This window comes from Hevea brasiliensis, chromosome 18, assembly GCF_030052815.1.
Source record: "Hevea brasiliensis isolate MT/VB/25A 57/8 chromosome 18, ASM3005281v1, whole genome shotgun sequence".
Lineage (NCBI taxonomy): Eukaryota > Viridiplantae > Streptophyta > Magnoliopsida > Malpighiales > Euphorbiaceae > Hevea > Hevea brasiliensis.
The window spans coordinates 50,501,459-50,512,639 of NC_079510.1; the positions used below are offsets into that span (position 1 = coordinate 50,501,459).

The 11,181-nt window shown below is 36.2% G+C and overlaps 1 pseudogene; it reads left to right on the forward strand.

The window, feature by feature from the left end:
* The first annotated feature begins 198 nt into the window (after positions 1-198).
* Positions 199-11,084, forward strand: LOC110654886 (receptor-like serine/threonine-protein kinase SD1-8; annotated as a pseudogene).
* Positions 11,085-11,181: the final 97 nt, after the last annotated feature.

Consider the following 11,181-nt stretch of genomic DNA (forward strand, 5'->3'; position numbering starts at 1 on the left):
TTTTTTCTTTTAAAAGAAAAAAATATATTAAATCGATCCATGTTTCACATGTTTGGAGGAGAAGATGAACTGTTGGACCTTGTAAGGTGATCAAGTCCAGGGGTCAGCATTTGTTGTATTAAAATGAAAGGTAGGTGAACTTCCTCCTTTGACCTATTAAACAATCAAGGAAAAAGCACAAATTAGGGCCACAATGGTAATCTCAGGCAACAACTTTTGGCATTTTAGGCTTTTACGTTTGGGAATGGCCTTGTCCAAGAAGAACCGTGTCGGCCAACCAGTGCTTGCTTTCCTCTCTCCCTATCAAACAATACCATATGTCTTCAAAATGAACAAACAGGAACATACCAAACCCAAAATCCAAATACCCTGAAACAGAGATTTTGAGGGAGGGGGAGCAAAAAACCAAAAGCCCCTTAGTGAGAGCAATAATGAAAGGTGTAATTAGAAGAAGGAACCATTTTTGCCCCACTTTGCTCTTATTCATTCTCTTTTCTTTTCATGCCTCAAGATTTGCCTTCTCTGCAGACACCTTATTGGCAACCCAGTCCCTCACAACTAACCAAACTCTTCTCTCTTCAAGCCAGGTTTTTGAGCTTGGATTCTTCGCTTCAGGAAATTCCAAGAATTGGTACCTGGGGATTTGGTACAAGGACATTCCTAGTAGAACATATGTCTGGGTGGCTAATAGAGATACCCCACTTACCAACTCCTCAGGTATACTGAAGATCTCCAATCAAACCATTGTTCTTCTTGATGAAGGAAATAATCTCATATGGTCTTCAAATCAAACCAAGGCTAGCAATCCAGTTATGCAGTTGTTAGATACAGGAAATCTTGTTCTGAGAGAAGCAAATGAGAGCAATCAGTATCTATGGCAGAGTTTTGATTATCCTACAGATACTTTGTTGCCAGATATGAAGCTGGGTTGGGATCTAAATAAAGGTCTAGACAGGTATATCAGTTCTTGGAGGAGTACAGATGATCCTGCAACAGGTGATTTTTCTTTTAAATTAGAATATCGTGGATTCCCAGAAATTTTCTTGTGGAATGATGAACAAAAAGAGTACCGTAGTGGGCCATGGAATGGGCAAAGATTCAGTGGAGTACCAGAAATGAAGCCTACCGATAATCTGAGCTTTGATTTTGTCACAAATAAAGATGAGGTATTTTACTCATTTCATATATCTACCAAATCTTTATATTCAAGATTAACTGTTACGTCATCTGGGCAGCTCGAAAGATACACATGGATTCCTGATACGCAAGTATGGAATTCATTTTGGTATGCACCTAAGGACCAGTGTGACAATTTCATGGAGTGTGGTCCGTATGGAATATGTGACTCAAATGCCTCCCCTGTTTGCGAGTGCATGAGGGGTTTCCAGCCCAAGAACCCACAAGCATGGAATTTGAGAGATGGGTCAGATGGGTGTGTCAGGAAAACAGATCTGCAATGCATGAGTGATAAATTCTTGCGCTTGAAGAACATGAAATTGCCAGAAAGCTCAACCTCATCTGTGGATATTAAAATGAGTCTCAAAGACTGTGAATTGTTATGCTTGAGGAACTGTTCTTGCACTGCTTATGCCAATTCAAATATTAGCAATGGAGGCACAGGATGTGTGATTTGGGTTAATGAGCTCTCAGATATGAGACAATACGCAGAAGGTGGTCAAGATCTCTATGTCAGATTGGCTGCTTCTGATATAGGTACGTCCAAATTTTCCTTTTTTTTGTTTCTCTTTCATTTCTTTAAAAATAATTACGAAAATTTCCAGTCTAATTTAAGTGGTGATCCTTAATAAGTAAAATTAAGGATATGTAGAAATTTATAATTTAAATAATTTCAAAAATTTGCTTTATATAGGTGAGTGGCATGAAATTAAAGGTTAGAAAAACTTGATTTTCATGACGTAGGTTAAACAGAGTATGAAATTTCCCTTTAATCCAACCAAAGTGGATGTATATGCTTTATGTGATAGATACCCACACCCACCCTTGAAAACAATATTGCCCCCTTTGTTAAATTCCTCCATAAATGACCTTTAATTTAGTTTGTTAATAAGATCTCTATGGTATTATGTCACGCATGTAGGCGTCGCACAGAAAATCATTAATCGGACGGCGATAGAGCTGCCTGTGATTGTTGAGGTCACTGATGGCCGGCGAGAATAGGACTACTCCTCCATAAATGGCTTTTAATTTAAAATTGTTAATATTTTTAATTTAATTAAATTTTGTTAGGGGCGTTAAAGTGGGGCCCAATACAATGAATGGAAGGGTCAAAAATTTTTGCGCCCATGGGCCCACATCTTTGACTTTTGTGGGTTTGATTTGGAAGTCCATTTCAATTTTCATTCTCTCAAAATTAAAATATCACTATTTATTTATACAGAATTTTCGAGTGCTATAAGGTAAGGGCGGGATCACAATATTGTTTTGTGGACCTCCTTCAACTTTTCTCTCAGTGATGTTGACTTTAAAATTGTAAGATTCTGAATTTGAGTCTTAAATTAATAAAAAAAAATATAAAACTTTATTGTTAAGTATATTTAATTCAACAAAAAATAAAATTATTTTTGTAATTAAATTTTAAAAAAAGAGTTATTTAACTAATAATTTAATAATTGAATATTTATTTAATATTATGTATAAAATTAATAAAGATAGGTTTTTCTTTTTTTAAAAAAAAAAGTAAAAAAGAAATGGAATTGGACTGTAAAGTTGGCTTTGTATCTTTATATCTGAATATAGACATTAAGGTGGAATGGGACCAACACATCCCTTTAAATTTAATTCTTTTTTTTTTTTTTTTTTTCACTTTCTAAGACAATGAAATCACTTCATAATAATTGTTCTGTATATATATTAAATTTCTTAATTGTCAACTACACCATCACCTATGAAAGTAGAAATTTTAAGATGAGTGAGACAGTAGGTAAAGTGATTGTCCCATGTCAAGACTGATTCATAATAATGAATGGCGTGGTGTTAGCCAGCCATTTACATCTTCTTTTAGTTGTCACCTACCACAGAATTCATGTCAATAGATTTGAGTGATTTTGTGGCCTAGATGTAGTTGAATTTGGTAGCTGCACTTTTGAGTTTACATGATTCACACCTTATTTCTACAATTAATTTTAATTCTACTTCAAATTCATTAATAACATCCCTCACTAACACTTCACATATGCTTTAAGAGCTTTCAATGTCCACACTAGCACATGGAATATACAGCTTGAAGCTGAGCCAGAATTCATGGCTAGTGTGAACCCTTCTTGATTCCCTGCAGAAAAGCAACTAGCTTGACCCACACTGTAATTTTGTTGGCTTTAACCATCATGTTCTACTTGATTAAGTAATTGCTTTTTGAATATTAGGTTAGGTTTCAAATTTCTAGTAAGGTCCGATCTAAAAGCCCTAGTGTTGAGAGCTTACCTTTCTTTCACCAAATAGTTGGCAAACTTCCAATTATAAGCTTATAAATATGACTAATTACTTTTTTGGTTTTCTTTTTTTTTTTTTTTCAGGTAATGATAGGAATGTGGGTGCTCTTATTATTGGCATTGCAGTGGGCATTGCTGTTTTGCTATTGGGACTGGGCTGCTGTTTTATATACAAGAGAAAGAAATTGCTCAGTGTGTGTAAAGAGGAAAGAGGTAACAAGAAATCCTCAGACACATTTGACAAGTAAACATTAAATAATGTGTTGTAATACTTTTTACCATCTTAATATTTGTAGCTATTCAAGAAAGAAGTCAAGACCTATTGTTAAATGAGGTGGTTATCTCAAGCAAGAGAGACTATTCAGCTGAAAAAGACAAAGATGAGCTTGAACTGCCATCGTTTGATTTTGTTACGATTTCAACAGCTACCCACAACTTCTCTGATGAAAAAATGCTAGGACAAGGAGGTTTTGGCCGTGTTTACAAGGTAAATTCTTGTGCACAATTTAGAAATTGAAAATGATTGGTGTAGTGACTGTAATGATTATAGAATGAGTTAAGCTAAATAAGTCAAATACAGATATTAAATAATAAAATATAACAGTGAATAAAACATATGAAAGTTCTGTAATGAAAAAGTAATACGGTAGCCATCGTGAATCAAAGTACCTAGCAGAATTCTTTTGAAAATGTGCATAATAGTATCCTAAAGCAGACCAATTATGTTGCCAGGGTAGGCTAGTAGAAGGACAAGAGGTAGCTGTAAAGAGGCTGTCAAAGACCTCTGGGCAAGGAATAGAAGAATTCAAGAATGAGGTCAGGTTAATAGCAAGGCTTCAACACAGAAATCTTGTTCGACTGCTCGGTTGCTGTATCGAAATGGATGAGAAGATGCTCATTTATGAGTACATGGAAAACAGAAGCTTGGATTCTGTTTTATTCAGTTAGTCCCTTTCAGTCTCCTCTATAGCAAAGTTCTGCAGGCTTTTTTTCAATTTTTATATCAATCAAGTTCGAATATTGTTGCAGATAAAGCAAAAAGCTCCTTACTAAATTGGCCAAGGCGTTTCAATATCATTTGTGGGATTGCCAGAGGACTTCTATACTTGCACCAGGATTCCAGATTTAGAATTATCCACAGGGATCTCAAGGCCAGCAACATTCTATTAGATGGAGAATGGAATCCGAAAATATCAGACTTTGGCATGGCTAGAATATTTGGTGGAGATCAAACAGAAGCAAGTACCAGGAGAGTAGTGGGAACATAGTAAGTACTAATAACTAGATTACCTAACCTGTTTCAATGCTAAATCCAACTTTCTCCTCCTTCTATTATTATTGTGCTTCATTGATTATTGCAGTGGTTATATGTCTCCTGAGTATGCAATGGATGGGGTTTTCTCAATGAAATCAGATGTTTTCAGTTTTGGTGTCTTGGTTTTGGAGATTGTAAGCGGCAATAAGAACAGGGGATTTTATCATTCAAACAGTGAACTCAACCTTCTTGGACATGTGAGTACACGATTACATTTTAAGTAATCTCCTTTTTTACATTTTTTTATTGAAATTGAACATCATAGACCAATAAATATTGGAACTGTTATTGTGACAGGCATGGAGACTATGGAAAGAAGGAAAGGGATTGGACTTGTTAGATACATCGGTTGGCAATTCATTTTCCTCGAGTGAAGTTCTTAGATGCTTGCAGGTAGGCCTTCTATGCGTCCAAGAACGTGCAGAAGATAGGCCAACAATGGCATCTGTGGTCTTGATGTTGAGCAGCGAAACTGCAACGATGCCCCAGCCTAAAACTCCTGGGTATTGCCTGGGAAGAAATCCTTTCGAAACTGATTCTTCATCAGGCAAAAATGATGAATCATTTACAGTAAACCAAGTCACAGTTACAATGTTAGATGCAAGGTAAAACAAGATTAGAGACCTCATCTAGCTAGCACACAAATATCATTTGTATATCTCTTCAATTTTTTAAAATTTTGTTGTATATCTTGTGTTGTTGATTTGATTTTTGCATTTCTCGAGTTTTTATTAGTCTTCTTTGTTTTAGCATGAACAGATATCCATGTTTAAGTTATAGTGTATACAAATATAAGCTATTTAAAGAAATTGAAACCCTCACAGGCTTTTTGTCTTCCCATATAGCATCAATTGACAAGGAACATACTTCCCCCATTTTACTTGTATGTCATGTCAATTTGTTTAGGATAACTTATTCATCCTAGTCCAATCTCCTCCTGGACTGCTATCAACTCAAAATTTGAAACACAACCGAAAAAAGGAGCTTTTAACACTTAGCAGCGAGTTATGTTGCCTACTAAAAGGCAAAAACTTGATCTTAAAAGGAAATAATAACTGAATGATATTGAATTAATAAAAAAAAAAAGAAGTAAACTGTATCACTTAAATATAAAGACTTTGTTACTTGATCAAGAGAAATTCTTGCCTACTGGTCTTTGTATCTTCCAGAGTTCTCTCCAGGTTAGACTCGACAAGTGCTGGTGGATACTATAAATAAGAAAAACACATTTATTTGAATGAAGTCAAGAAAATGAAAGCACACAACATTACAACACCACACGTTTTGAAACCAGAGAAGATTATTCAAGATAAATAACTAACAATATACAATACGGAGGACAAAAACATGGTCTTGATTGTCAAAATCAGGAAATATTATCTATCTCCACAAGTCTTCTTGGAAACTTAAAAGACTCGAGAAATTCTACACATTCTGATAATGCCTTGCCGCGATAATAAGCTTTAATCAAGGCACAACATGAGAGTGTGGGGAACAAGATTTTCCTGGAATATTATCATTCCCTTTTGGCGTCTGAAGAACATTCATATGGGACCCTATAAATTATTTCATCGGCTAACTATTGGCCAATAGCCCAGTAGTCGAATCCTTGCCTTACCAGTAGTCCAATGCCGGCCAAGTAGTACAAAAGGTCAGAATCCAAACTCCAGCAGGCATCATGAATTCCAAGCAAATGTCAGAGAAAAGTGCAGGGCGTATTATTTTTTGGGAAAAACATTAAACAATTAATACAGGTCCACATATTGTCCTCCTTAATTGTTTGCTGCAATAACCGCAAGCAACAAAGGGGTTTCCTTTTTTTATATAATCCTGAATTATTGTAAGATAGCAGGCGGTTCAACCATTGTGGTCTAATACTCAATTGAAGGGCCAGTTCCAGAGATTGATAAGTTCTTTTGAACAAACTGTTGACTTTGATTTCTGCATTGGGGGCTAGTATAGTATTTTAACATAGGGTTGCTATCTAATAATTTCAAATAAATAATTTTTGTTATCTGTTAGTAAATTTCCTTTATCTAATTAGATTTTGGTTCACTGCATGGTTGAACAATTAATTGTATCTAAGATCATCCATGAAGGTCTACTACTCCATCTTGTTCTGGTTTTCAATTGTCCTTCACCAAATCCTCTACTGCAGGTGACAGCTTGACGCTGAACCAGATTCTTAAAGATAACGGCCAAACTCTTGTTTCCAAAGATGAAAGCTTTGTGTTAGGCGTCTTTAGTCCCTGGAACTCCAACAACCGCTATGTGGGAATATGGTTCAAGAATGTTCCCCAACAAACAGTTATTTGGGTTGCAAATAGAAACATCCCACTTTCAGACTCCTCCGGCATCCTCACCATCAATGCCACAGGAACCATACTTGTACTTAGCAACCATTAATCTGACATCCCCATCTGGTACTCAGATTCACCGGCGGCCTCATATAATCCAGTCTTGCAGCTTCCATACAGTGGAAATCTTGTTGTATAAGATGGTAGAAGTGGAAACTATCTCTGGCAGAGCTTTGATCATCCATGTGATACACTGATTCCAGGCATGAAGCTGGGATGGAACCTGATAGCTAATCAGAGCTGGAAAATGACTTCTTGGAGGAGTCTGCAAGATCCTTCTACTGGAGATTACGCTTACACGCTAGACCCTCGTGGACTTCCACAGACAGTTCTTGATAAAGGACCAGGAATAGAGTACCGAAGTGGCCCATCGGATGATGTCAGGTTTGGAGGCGGTCCTCCACTCCAAGAGAATGCAGTTTTTACGCCTATTTTCATTTTCAACTCTACCTTTGTTTACTACTCATTTGTGAACAATGAGAATAGTGCATTTTCAAGGTTTGTGGTGAACCAGTCAGGGTTGCTGCAATACCTCACTTGGAATCAAAGACGCAGGGTTGATATAGCAACTCTTCAAAGTGATAAATGTGATGCGTATGATCAGTGTGGTCCAAATGGTTTTTGCTCCGCGAATGAGCCACCTCTTTGCAGTTGCCCAACTGGGTTCATACCAAAATTACCACAAGACTGGAATGAACTAGACACTTCAGGTGGTTGGATCAGGAGAAACCATTGAATTGTAGTTCCAAAACAGGATTCAGGAAGTTTTCAGGGCTGAAGTTGCCAGATAGTTCCCAGTTTTTGGCGAACAGGACAGCTATGAGTTTAGTGTGAATAGGCTTGCCAAAGGAATTGTTCTTGCACGGCGTTCGCTAAAACTGAGGTCAGTGGCTGTGTGTTTTGGTTTGGAGACTTGTTAGATATAAGAGGATACAATGAAGGTGGGCAAGACTTGTATATAAGGTTGGATGCTTCTGAACTTGGTAAGCGTTTGATATGGACGTAACCCTTTTGACTTTTGATTTTAATTTTAATCAGCATTGAGATTTGAGATTGTTTGATCAAACATGAGAAAACCCAAAATCATAAAAGAATACAATGCTTCTGGTACAAGACTGTTCATCCAAACTACAAAATAGTTGACTGAATTGATTGGTTGTAATTGTTTTTCTCTAATGTGGTGGTTGCCTGCAGAATACGGCAACGATATACGAGCAGTGGTGATCATCTTGGTGTCAGTAGTTTCAGGTGTTCTGTTCGTTGTAGTCATTTGTTTTGCTGGATGGAGAAGGGCTTCTAAACAAGCAAAAGGTGAAACTCCAAAAGATCAGCTTAGTTACAATTTCAATTTCAAATTCCCTAAACCCTAAAAATCTGAATTCTAAATCCTAAAAACCTCTAAACCCAACAATTCTAAACCTTAAACTATAAACCTTAAATCCTAATAATCTAAACCCTAAATCCTAAAAATTTATTTTTAAAATTCTAAACCGTAAATCCTTTAAACTTAAAATTCTAAACTCTAAATCCTAAATCCTAATCTTAATAGTGATTGGAAGACACCTAACTTGCTACTTAAGATCTGTTTGGCATTGTTATTTGAGATTCTATTAAGAAAAGCAAGGGTATTAAAATTTGATTTAAATTTAAATTTGATATGTTTTAATTATAACAATCTCAAAATAATAGAACAGTTTTTTCCAAATCATTTTTTTTTCAATAGTATCTAAAATTGTACTTTCCTGAAAAGTGTTTTTTTACTCCAAAACCTCAAAGCCAAACAGGTTATCTAGATTATTTAGTGGCTATTCTTCTGTTTTAAACATATTCTGATGTGCTATTCTTTTTATCTTTAACTACCAAATCTTGAGCTCATTTCATCTGTGATATTGGCATGTCCTTCTTGCATTCTCCTTCACGTTACCTTTATTGTTACCATGTACGGTGCTCATTATGTGCTTTTCTTGTGCCATTTGAATCAGTAATGCATAAAGTATATAATGATTTCCTTAGAACTTCACTTTAATGGAACTATTGGTGCACCCAAGGAGATAAATTTCATCAAGACAGTAGATTATTCCTAACCATTTAAAAATGAAACCAGGCCCTTTTATAAAAACAGTAAATTTCATCAAGACAGTAGATACTTTAGGCAAGTGAAGAATGAAGTAGTATACCACTGGTGCAATGCAAGTTAAAAAATCTTCCCATGAAGTTGTGGTGGTTGTATTGTGTATGTAAAACATCTACTTTTGTTTGCTATTCTCTGATGGATATGCACATGCATTTTATCTGATCTTTCCTTGTTTGACAGGCACTAGACCAAGTAACTTTACTCAAGATGACAATCCTAATTCTCGGGAGGAAGACCTAGATCGACTACCATTATTTGTCTTTTTTACTATTTTATCTTCCACTAACAACTTCTCTTATGCAAACAAGATTGGTGAAGGTGGATTTGGTGCAGTTTACAAGGTATTCTTCTTCTTCTTCTTCATTTTACATCTTCAAAATTCAGTTTGAAAAGAAAGAAAATTTGAATGCTCTTTACTGTTCTGCTTTAGTCACAGAGGGTTGCACAGGTCATTCAGTCTATTAGTTGAAATTAAGCCATAATGAACTACAGGGTGAACTACCAACTGGACAAGAAATAGTAGTGAAGCGGCTATCAAAAGATTCAGGGCAAGGGCTTGAAGAGTTCAAGAATGAGGTTATCTTCATCTCAAAGCTACAGCTCCAGAATCTTGTTCGGCTCTTAGGATGCTGTATTCATGGAGAAGAGAGGATGTTAGTATATAAATACATGCCCAAGAGAAGTTTGGACTTGTATCTTTTTAGTTAGTAATTCTCAACCTTTGAATCTTCAAAGTTATTTTCTGGAAATTCCATGTATTGTCCTAACTAACGAATACTGGCTCAGATCAATCAAGAGGTACTTCACTTGATTGGCAGAAACGCTTCAACATTATAGCGGGGATTGCTCGAGGGCTTCTTTATCTTCATAGAGATTCAAGGTTGAGAATCATTCATAGGGATCTAAAAGCCAGCAACATTCTCTTGGATGATGATATGAATCCCAAAATATCAAACTTTGGTTTGGCAAGAACATTTGGTGGTAACCAAAGTGAAGCAAATACAAGCAGGGTCATGGGAACTTAGTATGTATAGCATGAATCTCTCTCTCTCTTTAGAATAATCCATTCTAGCTCCCCAAGTCCCCATATAACATTTGTTTGAACGGTTGCACGTAGTGGACACATGTCTCTTGAATATGCACTAGATGGGCTGTTCTCTGTGAAATCAGATGTCTTCAGCTTTGGAGTACTGGTTTTAGAGATAGTGAGTGGGAAGAAGAGCAGAGGATTCTATCATCCTGACCACGACCTTAATCTGTTAGGACATGCGAGTTTATTGTTGTAACCTGTAAGGCTTGTATCTTTTGACTTCAAAAACAATATTTCATTTTTATGCAACAGCACTTAATTCCAAATTTTATTTTAGGCATGGAGATTGTGGATTGAAGAAAGGCCTACGGAATTAATGGATGCTTTGATGGAGAAACCAGTTTCCACATCAGAGTTGTTGAAGTCTATCCATGTAGGATTGTTGTGTGTACAACAACAGCCAGAAGACAGACCCACCATGTCTTCAGTTGTAATGACGCTGGATAGTGAGAATCCAGTGCTGCACCAACCTAAACAACCTGGTTTCTACAGGGAAAGGTTTTTGACAGACAGATTCATCATCCACAGGAAGAAAGTCTTATAGTAAAAATGAAGTCACTGTTACACTGTTACAAGGAAGATAGAAGCATAAGGCTGCTGTCTGTATGTTTTCTTCACACAGCATTTGAATATCTATTAGTCCAAATTCTTTAAATGCCCAAGCGTTACTGGCAGCATCCAAAATTTAGCTCTGCTTCTGGTAATTGCCACTTGATTATGCAAAAACAGGTTTTATTCATGTAATTAAGTATCTTTTGATTTCAAAACTCCATGTGCATTAGATTCTGAACAGAATATCAGGATTTCAATAAAGGGAGAATGTAGTGTGATGCAGG